Consider the following 12,994-nt stretch of genomic DNA (forward strand, 5'->3'; position numbering starts at 1 on the left):
AGAGAGGAGAATATCACACACTGGGACCTGTCAGGGGGTGAGGGGCCAGGGGAGGGATAGCATTAGGAGAAATACCTAATGTTGATGATGGGTTGATGGGTGCAGCAAACCAATATGGCACATGTATACCTATGTAACAAACCTACACATTATGCACACGTACTGCAGAACTTAAAGTATAATAAAAATACAATAATAAAATAAAATAAAATAAGTGGTGAGTGCTTGGCAATGCCTTTGGAAGGTCAGAAAACAATATTCCATTTGAATACACTTGTAACCTGCCTCCTTAAAAAGGGATATAATTTTGTCTTTGCCTACACAAGGTTTTAGTAGATAAAATCAGAATTTATTCACACACTATAGTTGATCTTCAGATAAAAGTCGGATAACATGCATGCCAATTAATCTTCAGGTTATTTGAAGCACAGTCACAAACTGAAGTTCACATAGGGGTCAGATAGGGAAATGAAGTTAATTACAGGCAAGATAAAATATCAGAGAGGCAGAAATGATTGGTGGGGACTATAGAAAGCTGTTGCATTTATGATCTGTTACTGGGATCAGCAGCTTACTATCTTCAGCAAATTGTGTCTATCTAGAAATGCAGATTTGGTAGTACAAGATCTTTATATTTTTATAGAAAAGCTTTACTTCTGTGTGATATCTCCTTACTATTTTTAAGAAATTGGCTCAATTTTTAAAAAATAACACATAAACACATCTGCTTGTTTGATACAACCCATGAGGCACCAGCTGTATACTTCTGGTTTAAAACAGTTAACTTCACTGACTTTCCCTTTATATAATCAGACAAGCCAATCTGGTACAATTGAAAATTCTTCCTGCTGTGTTTGCATTTATAATTAATCGGAATTTTGCTTTCTGTAGTCAATACCTTGCAGTAATTCTGAATATGTTTTTTTCTGTTGATCACAAATTTTTGTCATATTAAGGAACAAATATAACTTCTCTAGACCTTTGTATTTTCAACCTAATCCTATTCACTTATTCAGGGGATATTTACTGAATGAAAACCATGTGAAAGAACTGGTCTACATGAACAGGATATTTTATGAACAAAAGAGATAGGTCCTACCTTTTTTTTTTTTTTTTTTTTTTTTGAGATGGAGTCTCCCTCTGTTGCCCAGGCTGGAGTGCAGAGGTGTGATCTTGGCTCACTACAACTTCTGCCTCCTGGGTTCAAGTGATTCTCCTGCCTCAGCCTTCTGAGTATCTGGGATGACAGGTGTGTACCACACCTGGTTATTTTTTTGTATTTTTAGTAGAGAGGGGGTTTCACCATGTTGGTCAGGCTGGTCTCGAACTCTTGACCTCGTGATCCGTCCGCCTCAGCCTCCCAAAACCCTTGGATTACAGGCATGAGCCACCACACCTGGCCAGGTCCTACCTTTGATAGCATTTACATGTGAATTGTATCATTAAGGTACATTTTTAAAAGTAATTTTAAATGCAACACAATTAAAGTAGTTTCTTTCCCTCAAAGTATTTTTACAACATAAAAGGATTTAAAAATTCACTGATGTCACCCATACAGGCCTACCTTGAAGATACTGTGTGTTTGGTTCCAGACCACTGCAACAAAGCAAATACTTGAATAAAGCAAATCATATTTTTTATTTGTTTTCTCGTGCCTATAAAAGGTGTGTTTAAACTATTCTGTAGTCTATTAAGTGTGCAATAGGTTCATGCCTGTAATCCCAGCACTTTGGGAGGCCAAGGCAGGTGGATCAGGAGGTCGGGAGATTGAGACCATCCTGGCTAACACGGTGAAACCCCGTCTATACTAAAAATACAAAAAAGCCAGGCGCGGTGGCTCACGCCTGTAATCCCAGCACTTTGGGAGGCCGAGGCGGGCGGATCAGGAGGTCAGGAGATCGAGACCATCCTGGCTAACAGGGTGAAACCCCGTCTCTATAAAAATACAAAAAAATTAGCCGGGCGTGGTAGTGGGCGCCTGTAGTCCCAGCTACTTGGGAGGCTGAGGCAGGAGAATGGTGTGAACCCGGGAGGTGGAGCTTGCAGTGTGCCGAGATCGCACCACTGCACTCCAGCCTGGGTGACAGAGCGAGACACCGTCTCAAAAAAAAAAAAAAAAAAAATACAAAAACAAAATTAGCTGGGCATGGTGGCGGACACCTGTAGTCCCAGCTACTCGGGAGGCTGAGGTGGGAGAATGGCGTGAACCCGGCAGGGGGAGCTTGCAGTGAGCCGAGATTGCGCCACTGCACTCCAGCCTGGGTGACAAAGCAAGACTCCGTCACACACACACACAAAAAATTATATATATATACACACACACACACATATACACACATACCTTAATTAAAAATAATTTATTGCTAAAAAGTGCTGGAAATAATCTGTGCTTCAGAAAATTACAATTATTTCCTGGTGAATGGTCTGGCCTTGATGCTGATGGCTGCTGACTATCCAAACTGGTGATTGCTGAAGGTTGAGGTGGCTGTGGCAATTCTTAAAATATGATAACAAAAAAGTTTGTTGCATCAATTGACTCTCTGCAGCATGTGATGTTGTTTAATAGCATTTTACTCTCAGTAAGAATTCTTTCAAAATGGAGTTAATCCTCTCAAACCTTATGCTGTTTTACCAAGTTTGTGTAACGTTCCAAATATTTTGTTGTCATTTCAACAATGTTCACAGCGTCTTCACCAGAACTAGGTTCCATTTGAAAAACCACTTTCTCTGCTTATTCATTAAAAGTCACTAATCATTTATACACGTTTGATCATGAGATTGCAGCAATTCAGTCACATATTCCGGTTCTACTTCAAATTCTAGTTCTCTTGCCGTTTCCAAAACATCTGCAGTGACTTCCCCTCCCCTGAAGTTTTGAATCCTTCAAAGTCCTCCATAAGGGTTGGAATTGACTTCTTCCAAACTCCTGTTAATGTCAATATTTTGACCTCTTACCATGAAGCACGTTCTTAATGGCCTGTAGAATGGTGAATTCTTTGCAGAATGCTTTCAATTTGCTTTGTGCAGATCAATCAGAAAATTACTGTCAATGGCAGCTTTAGACTTATAAAACACATTTCTAAAATATTAAAACTTGAAAGTTGAAATTACTGTTTGGTCCATAGGCTGCAGAATGTACATTGTGCTAGCAGACATGATAACAACATTAATCTCCTTATATGTCTTTATTACAGAGCTCTTGGGTGACCGAGGGCATTGTGAGTGAGCAGTAATATTTTGAAAGGCATCTATTTTTCTAAGCAATAAGTCTCAGGAGTGGGCTTTAGATATTCAATAAACCATATTGTAAATAGATATGTGATCATCCAGTCTTTGTTGTTCCATTTGCAGAGCACGAGCACAGTAGATTTAGCATAATTCTTAGGGGCCCTAGGATTTTTGGACTAGTAAATGAACATTGGCTTCACCTTAAAGTCACCAGCTGCATTAATCCCTCACAAGAGAGGCAGCCTATCCTTTGAAGCTTTGAAGCCAGGCACTGACTTCTACTCTCCAGCTATGAAAGTCCTACATGGCATTTTCTTCCAACAGAAGGCTGTTTTGTCTAGACTGAAAATCTGTTATTTAGTGTAGATATCTCCATCAATTATCTTAGCTAGATCTTCCATATAACTTTCTGCATCAGCAACTCCCTTAATGGTTCACCTTGCACTTTTATGCTATGGAGACCCCTTCTGCTTTTAAGTCTCCTGAAACAATCTCTACTAGTTTCAAATTTTCCTCTGCAGCTTCCTCACCTCTCCAAGCTTCCAGAGAATTGAAGAGAGTTAGGATGTTGCCCTAGATTTGACTTTGGCTTAGGGGCATGTTTTTGGCTGGTTTGATATTCTAAATCACTCAGAACTTTCTCCATATCAGCAACAAGGTTGTTTCATTTCCATATCATTTGTGTGTTCACTAGATTAGCACATTTAATTTCTCTCAAGAACTTTTCCTTTGCACTCATAAGCTGTTTGGCACAAGTGCCATAGAGTTTGGCCTATCTTGCCTTGTGATGTGCCTTTCTCACTAAGCTTTGTCATCCTAGCTTTTGATTTAAAGTGAGAGAAGGGCCACTCTTCCTTTCACTTGAACATTTGGGACCATTGGAGGGGTGTTCACTGGCCTAACTTCAATATTGTTTAATCTCAGGAAAAAGGAGAGAAATGGGGGAATGGTCAGTCAGTGGAGCCATCAGAATACAAAAAACCATTTATCTTTTGAGTTTACCATCTCTGTGGATAAGTTGGTGGTGTGCGTCCCTCTTCCTTAAATTGCAATAGTGCCATCAAATATCCCTGATCACAGATCACCATATCAGAAATTATAATAATAATTTAAAATTTGAAATATTGTGAGAAATATCAAAACGTGACAACTAGACACGAAGTGAGCACATACTGGTTGAAACATGGCACCAGTAGACTCACTGAACACAGGGTGGCCACAGACCTTCAATTTCTTAAAAAAGATAAATCTGTAAAGTGCAATAAAGTGAAGAGTAAAAAATGAGGTATGCCTGTATCAAAAAAAAAGAGAAGAGTTTTTGATAAGGCCCTAAGTGGAAAACTGGAAAGCACTTTGTGCCTTTAATTTTGCCCTATTTTAGTTAATTTGTACCTACATTCTAAAAGCCAAAACGTTCATTGCCTGCACCTTATATGTCCCAGTATTGTTGAAAAGTGCACAGATCTTCTCAAAATATTTTCATACATATTGCCTGAAGAGAATTTCTTTAACTGTAGTAAAATGATGCATCTCTGGAAGATTTAGGCATGTCATTTTTTGAAATGGGTATTTGAAAAGTTAAAGGCAAACTATCTTTTCCTTCATATCTTCCCAATATACAAGTTTTCAGTTAATCCCTGGTAGAGTTAGAGGGGCATAATATCAGTGTGTGGGCAATTAATGGTCTTTATAATTTTCATTTATACAAATAAGTCATTTATCTATTGTTCTACATGTTCATATGCACTCTGTTTATTCCTAATGGCCTTGTTACTTCAGACTGAAGCTGTCAGCCTCAGGAAGTCCATCTGTTTTAATAACACACAACCATCTTCCCTGTGAATGAGTGTGTCTTAGGATTCGTTTTCCTGCTAGCTATTCATTCGCAGTCAAAAACACTTGGCCTAAGATCTGATATTATTTTCAATAAACAGAAAAATAAACGTCGAGTCTCACTGTTTCTTCTGTATTGGATATAGTGTTGATAGGCTTGTAGTTAAAGTGCCTTTACAAGCTACAAAACTTGGAAAACGCAGTTCAGAAGATACGGATCCACTATCTGATCTTAGGCAGCACCAAGTTATGAAAACGTCATTGGATTGCAAGTAAGTTATCTCGATGTTCTTTTCTTTGAATCTGCCAATTAGGTTTTTGTGTATCCTTGCATAATTCTCATCTCTTAAACCCAGTATTACCTACATAATTTATAGTCCCAGTGCAAAATCAAAAAGTAAGATTCCATGTTCAAAAACTTTCTGTTGGCAATAGCACAGAGGATTGAATCAAGCACAGACTTTTCTAGGGCTCTGTACGACTGCACACATCACATGCTCGTGAAGCTGACCCTGCCACATACTGACATGTTGCTCTTTTATTTCCCTTTAATAGATACAGGGTCACCCTCTATAGACTAGGCTGGAATGCAGTGGTGTTATCATAGCTCACTGCACCCTTGAACTCCTGGGTTCAAGCAATCCTCCCGCCTCAGCCTGCTGACTAGCTAGGACTATAAGCACATGCTACAACACCTGGCTAATTTAATTTTTTTTTCTAGGGACTTGGGCTTTGTTATGTTGCCTAGGCCAGTCTTGAACTTCTGGCCTCAAGCAATCCTCCTTCCTAAGGCTCCCAAAGTGCTGGGATTACAGGTTTGAGCCACCACTCCTGGACTATGTATGGTTTTTATAAAATCAGCATGATCTATGTACCTAGCCTAAACTACAGAATTCTTTTTTTATTCAAATACTTTCCATGAATGTAAACTATAGAATTCTTTTGAGGCTCAAATTGTATGTTGATATGTGTTTAAATTATGAGAAACAATAACTACCATAAAGAGTCGCCAGGGTTTACTGTTCAGTTTACTTGCGTGATCTCATAGGAACATTTTTGTCTCATTTTTGTGTGTCAGATTACTTCCCGTATTTTCTTCTCTATCTCAGTTTCAAGAAAGTTCGTTTAAAAATATCACCATACATTCTGTGAGCCAACTGCATTAGGAAGTGTCTAAGGATGGGGTGTGTGTGTGTGTGTGTGTGTGTGTGCATGTGTGTGTGTCTGTCTGTCTGTGGTTAGAACCAAAGGTCAAAAGAGAAGTGTAAGTTACAGATACAGATTTGAAAAAGTGAATGAAAAGCTCATGTTATGGGAACTATAAAGTAAGAGCATTCAGGGATGAATGAAGGAGATTGTGACTGACAACCTGGTTGATGACAGCTTGTTCCAAAATAATTCAAGGTGGCACACAGTAAATAGGCAGAAGACGGAGAAATAGAGATTGTGTTGTCATTACTTTTGATTTTCTGTGATACGTTTTACCATTTGAAACAATGCCACACTCAGAAAAGTGATGTTTAAATAAAGGATAGAGGGGCATGGACAGGGAATCAGATCATGTGTAAAGGAAAAGTAGTGACATTTGGTCTTTCCTTTTTACCGCCTTGATGGCTTATATTTTTTCTCCTGTTTAGATGTAAGTAATAAATGTATTAATTGCCTAAGATATAGAAAAATATAAGAACCTTTGAGTCACTGAGACTAAAACAAAAAGAAGAAAAGTGAAAAAACTCTTGTCTAGTCTCACAGATTCCTCATCTAGAAATAATCAAATGTCTGATTATCTTATTCCAAACCTTCAAAATAGCTTACCAAGATTATTTCAGTAAACTTCCTTGCTGTCTTTTCACTGTTCCTGGGACACTTCAAACTCCCTCCTGAGTAAACTTTCTAACACCCGGTTCTGCTCAAAGCAGCCGTAATTTAAAGCTTATATTATTGGACTATAGATAGGACCCAGGTTACGTTTCAGGCCCTCTACAGTCTGGCCCAGCTTATTGTTTCCTCATGTTTCTCAATTTTCCCTCAGTCTCTTCACATTTCAGCTCACTAAACAACTTAGAATGTTGTAAACATTTCACATACCTTCTATTCCCCAGGCCACTGCATATCTCACTTTGCCTAGAACAGAACATCCCACTTGTCCACCCAGCAAGCTGCCTTTTCTTTAAAGCTCACACAATGGTTCCCTCCACGGTAGCTGTGTCCTTGCTGAGTTTCAGAGGGTGACTAGTTCATGTGGTTTTCAAGATAGTTATACTAATACAAGCTGTTATTGAGCAGCTTTGCTGTGAAAACAAAGCACCCAATAACTTGCTGTTATAAAAATGAGAGATTTATTCCTTGCTCGTATTTTGTGAGAACTATGAATTCAGCAACCCTGTAGCAGGCAGCAGTCTGCCGTGGATTAACTTCCCTTGTCTTCTTCCTCTAGATATCAGATAGCGGTATTTCCATTAAGACATGTAAATCAGTTTAGTGACAGAAATTAAAGTTGGATTACTGTATAATGAAGGTAGTCATTTCTGAAAAGATGATTTTTAAAGCCAACATCTGAAGGACAGACAGGAGCCATCCTTATGAATATGGAGGAGACGAGCATTCTAAGCAGAAGTAATAACAAATATAAGTGCTGTACAACAGGAATCAGCGTAGAGTGCATGGCTGGAGAAAAGGGGAATGAGAACAACAGAAGATGAGGCGAAACAGTAACCAAGGACTATGTATTTTTTTAAATCAACATGAAAATTTCAAATTATATACTAGTTGGAAAGCCATTGGATGGTTTTAAGCTTTTAAGCAGGTGTGACAAAATATGATACATCTTTAAAAAGAACACTGACTCCTAGGTAGTGAATGTATTGTACTGGGGCAAGAGAAAGGAAAATATGGAAAATCAGAGAGAAAAGTTATTAGGAACTTGTTGCAGCAATATAGGCAAGAGTTAATTATGGCTTATACTTAGGTGGTGGCAGTGGATCTAGAACATGTGAGGACGATGCTCCTTTTTCAAGGGGTCTCTTGGAAAGGGCAGAGACATTCCATCTCAGTAACAGAGGGATGGCAGAATATATTGGCTGTGGTAAAATGAGAGACTTCCCTTGCCAGTGGCTTCTACTTCCTTAATACAGTATGTGACAAGGTCAATAGCTGAGTTTTAGTTAGTGGGAGGTTGGGTCATACTGGAATTTTGAAGAGAGAATAGAGGGTATAAAATAATTATTTGAAGGAGTAGGAAAAAAGTTTAGGAAAGTGTAGCAGAATTGCCAGGCAGCATTGAAGACTCAAATTTGTCATCAAGAATTTATAGTGAGACAAGTCAATTTGGTGGTGTGTTTTCATTCATCAGTGTCCAATTTTCCAGGCAGTGACAGATGGTTAAACTTCACTACAGTTCAAGACTACTATAACAAAGGAAGGGAAAGATGAGAAAGTCAGAAGTCTTGGCAAAGCAGTGTGTATGATTCTGTATTAGATAGTCTAAAAAAGGAAGAGAGGGATTAAGGAGAGTGAAGATAGGATAGGGTCAATTGATTGAAGTCTCAAAGGAACTTTAAAAAAGTTGTAAAAATGCTAGACAGGTGAGCGTGAAGCCTAGGAGGTGTGGGTGACAGGATAGAGGGTAGGAAGTTGAGTTTTTGTTTGTTTGTTTTGTTTTATTTTTTAGGTAGTGAAATTATAAGTGATTCCAAGGTGTTAGATGTTACCAAAGGACAAGACGACAGAAGTAGGTATAAAACACTATAATTGGTAATGAGGAGGTTAAGACTGGAGTGACAAAATATTGAAATTTGGAAATGATGTGTAGTAGAAGAAAAGAAGGTAGTAATTCAGGAACTAAAGTCTTCAGTCAATGAAGGGAAGAAACTTGAGAGTCAGAAAGTGAAAATGACCATGAAGAGTAACAGGTGGTAAAACCTGATGGCGTAGACCGAAAATTTGGAGAAAAGAGTTTGTAAACATTTTAGAAGTAGGGGAGAGAAAGAAAGAGAACACTCACTCTCTTTTAGACCCTGAGGCATGTGATATTTAAGAAAAGAAATAATCCCTTCTCCAAAGAACTACATGGAAAATAGTGATATTAGGTGAATGTTTAAAGAAATTCAGATCTGTTGCTGATTAGAAATCATGAGTTCAAAATATGTAGTATAACGGTTTGGGAGGAGATAAATTTGTTGAAAATTGTGTCAGACAAGTCAAGGCGCAGATAATCTTGAGAGTAGAGTTGAGGTGATGATAATTTTGAAGAATAAATAATGTTGAGGTTTTTATTCTGGAAGTACTTGGGTGTTTGACAGCAAACGAGGTGACCAGGAATTTGTGGGATGATAGGAGGCAAAACTATCCATCTATCATTTGTAGCCTGTAGGTTTCTAGAACTAGAAACATTGGATTTTTTTGGATAGCTTATATGGGTTTACAGCATGCAATTACATGTTTAATTTCTTCCTAATGTGAAACGCAGGATGTCCCTTGTGATGTCTTATAGGCCTTTTTGCAGATTTTTGAAGAACTGTTTCTATTAATTGAGTTTTTTTTAACTTTATAGTTAATAAACCTAAATTTCATAAATGCCCCAAAAGAATATTTTTAGACTGCCTGAATATATAATCTTCTATATCATCAACCTGTCCTCTGCTGAATCTTTTATGATGTCTGGACATACAGATTAATTTCAAAGAGTCGAGCGGCTGAATTTAGTAAAACAGCTGAGTCTATTAAACATATGCGGTTGCATTTCAATAACCATCAACTTCTGAAACATATTGTTTCAATAAACTTTTTGTTTTTCATTTTGCTTTCTTTGTCATTTTTTTAACTTTAGAATATTTTAAATTATAGAAAAGTGTAAAACATAATGTATAAGAGACACATACATGGGTTCCTCTCTCAGATTTAACCATTTTTAACATTTTGCCTTTTTTGATTCCAAGTTCTCTTTTAAACAAATTATTATTATATAGCTAAATCTTCCCTATTCCTTGTTTATCTCTTCCACTATCAGTTGTGATAACTTTCTAACACTTTTTTTCCAACACATAGTTTTAAACAATAGAATTTTTACATTTAATAATTTTTAATAATTTACATAATTTCATACCATAATGTATGGTAGGCAATTTGATGTTTCCACTCCAGATTACATCTGAGATGTATTCATGTTTTTATGTATTCATGTGCATCATTCATCCTTATTGCTATGGAATATTCTCTTGAATAGATCAATTATAATTAGGTTTTTATTCCCATAATTAGGGAGAGTTTGCCTACTTTCACATTTTTTTCTATTACAGAGAGTCATCAGCAAATGTTCACAACCTCTCTCTTTAAGACCTAACCATATAATCTAGTCAAACTTATTTGTCAATGACCCTTCACAGCAACCGCAAATATCTCAGAAGTGGAAACATTTAGTGTCCTCTAAGGTAAATTGGTTTTTTCCTTCTTTTCTAAAAATTTTATTAGATTATTTCTAATGCCTAGAAAACTTTTCTCTATGTTAGAGTAAATTATATATATATAATAATGTACTACTATATAATAGTAATAATAAGTTATCTAGTATACATTTTAAATATGTATTATATATTATATATATTTATATATATATTTACATATATATATGTATATATATCTCAAGGAAACTTAGCAGTTTACCTTCAGGATATAATGACTGAGAAAGACTTTTTAAAATGTTATTAAGTAGTAACCCATAGAGAAAAACTACAATGAAATTAATTGTATAAAAAATAAGCTTATGATACCAACCTAAATGTCCATGAGTGGTAGACTGGATAAACAAAATGTGGTACATACACACCATGGAATACTATGCAGCCATTAAAAAAATGAGGTCATGTGCTTTGCAGAAACATGAATGGAGCTCAAGGTCATTATCCTTAGCAAACTAACACAGGAACAGAAAACCAAATACTGCATGTTCTCACTTATAAGTGGGAGCTAAATGATGAGAACACATGGACACATAGAGGGGAGCAACACGCACTGAGGCCTACCACAGGGGAGAGGTTTGGAGGAGGGAGAGGATCAGAAAAAATAACTAATGAGCACCAGGCTTAATATCTGTGTGATGAAATAATCTGTACCAAACAACAACAACAACAACAACAACAAACCACTACTCATGACAGCCTATAATCCCAGAACTTTGGGAGGCCAAGGTGGGCGGATTACCTGAGCTCAAGAGTTCGTGACCAGCCTGGGCAACATGGTGAAATCCCGTCGCTACTAAAATAGAAAAAATTAGCCGGGTATGGCGGCATGCGCCTGTAGTCCCAGCTACTGGGGAGTCTGAGGCAGGAGAATCACTTGAACCTGGGAGGCGGTGGTTGCAGGGAGCTGAGATCATGCCATCACTGCACTCCAGCCTGGGAGACAGAGCAAGACTTCGTTTCAAAAAAAAAAACACACACACAACAGAAGTTTACCTATATACCAAATCAGTACATGCAGCCCTGAACTTAAAATAAAACTTAAAAAAAATTAAATAAAGATTTGCGGCTCAACTAAGGACACCCTAGGCCCAATTAGCATGGGAAACACTATTTTTGATGTTCAAATTTGACTAGAAATTCCCATATGTTATAGTTACAAGTAACGTGACTATAATAGATAAATTTAAAAGGCTATAAATTGACTTGTTTACAGATAAACAAAAACCAGCAAGCATGAGAAGAGATACCCAAAATCAATAGTGACCACATAAATACAAATTAAAACTATAATAAGATGCCATTTTACCACTATTAGACTGATAAAAATTAGAATGCTGGATAGTATCAGTATTGCCAGAAGGAGAGGACGCTTCATCCACTATTGGCGAGATTAGAGAACGGGGCAGGTATTCTGCTGAGTAATCCTGTACCACTTAGGCAAATGAGGCATGGGAATAACTTTTGACAAAGCAATTCTTTCTTTGCGTACATACCCTGTGAGAGTTAATGTAAAATGTCAACCTAAGGAATATCCACGTCGCCAGTAAAGTATCATTTCTGTTTATGTCTGTGATGGTGTTTCTGGAAGAGACTGGCATTTGAATTAGTAGACTGAGTAAGGAAGATCTACCCTCACCCAAAGTAGATCAGGAACCATTTAATTGGCTGAAGGCCTGGCTAGAACAGAGGCAGAGGAAAAGTGAATTTGCTCTCATTCTCTGTCTTGGAGCTGGAACACTCTTTTTCTCCTTTCTTTGAGCACCAGAACTTCTGGTTCTCCAACCTTTAGACTTAAGGATGCACCAGCAACTTCCTGAGTTCTCATGCCTTGTGCCTCAGACTGAGAATTATATATAATCAGCTTCACTGGTTCTGAGGCTTTCAGTCTTAGACTAAGCCAGGTTACTTTCGTTGTTCTCTAGCTCACAAAGCCTGTTGTGAGACTTCGCAGCCTCCATCATTGTGTGCGGTAATTTCTCTAATAAGTCCTTTCTCAGGTATCTATAGTTCTTTCTCCATATCTACAGATATATCCTATTGGTTCTCTCTCTAAAGAACCCCGATCAATATACATCTAAATAAATTCTCACATAGGTCCAAAAAGGGACACATGCAAAAATGGTTTTCCTGGTTTATTTGTAGTGGTGGTATGAGGGGGCAGGAAGTGTGGATGTTTGAGGCAATCCTGTTGCCCGTCATTCAGGGACCAGATAGGTAAGGCAAGGTAGATATCCACCATAGAGTATTATGCAGCAGTTAAGAGCAATGGATTAGATGTATACATAATATAACAAATGGGTATTAGAATTGTTTGAAAAAAATCATTTGAAAAAAATTAAGACCAATAATATATAATATAATAAAACTTAATATATGCTTTTCAAAAAGAAAAAGAAAAAGATTCATATGAAACATGGTTGCCTGTGGGGTAGAGTAAGAGTAGATCACTTATGAGGAGAGAGGGAATAATTAAA

At 37.4% G+C, this 12,994-nt stretch overlaps 1 long non-coding RNA gene across 2 annotated transcripts in view; it reads left to right on the forward strand.

The window, feature by feature from the left end:
- The window catches only part of LOC108584411, a 32,080-nt gene extending 26,351 nt beyond the window's left edge, over window positions 1-5,729 (forward strand). For both annotated transcript variants that reach the window (XR_001899436.3, XR_002520633.2), the window contains one exon: window positions 5,008-5,729. This is a non-coding gene — a long non-coding RNA (uncharacterized LOC108584411). The remainder of the gene's footprint in view (window positions 1-5,007) is intronic.
- The last annotated feature ends 7,265 nt before the right edge of the window (window positions 5,730-12,994 follow it).

This window comes from Papio anubis, chromosome 2 (assembly GCF_008728515.1).
Source record: "Papio anubis isolate 15944 chromosome 2, Panubis1.0, whole genome shotgun sequence".
NCBI classification, from domain to species: Eukaryota; Metazoa; Chordata; class Mammalia; order Primates; family Cercopithecidae; genus Papio; species Papio anubis.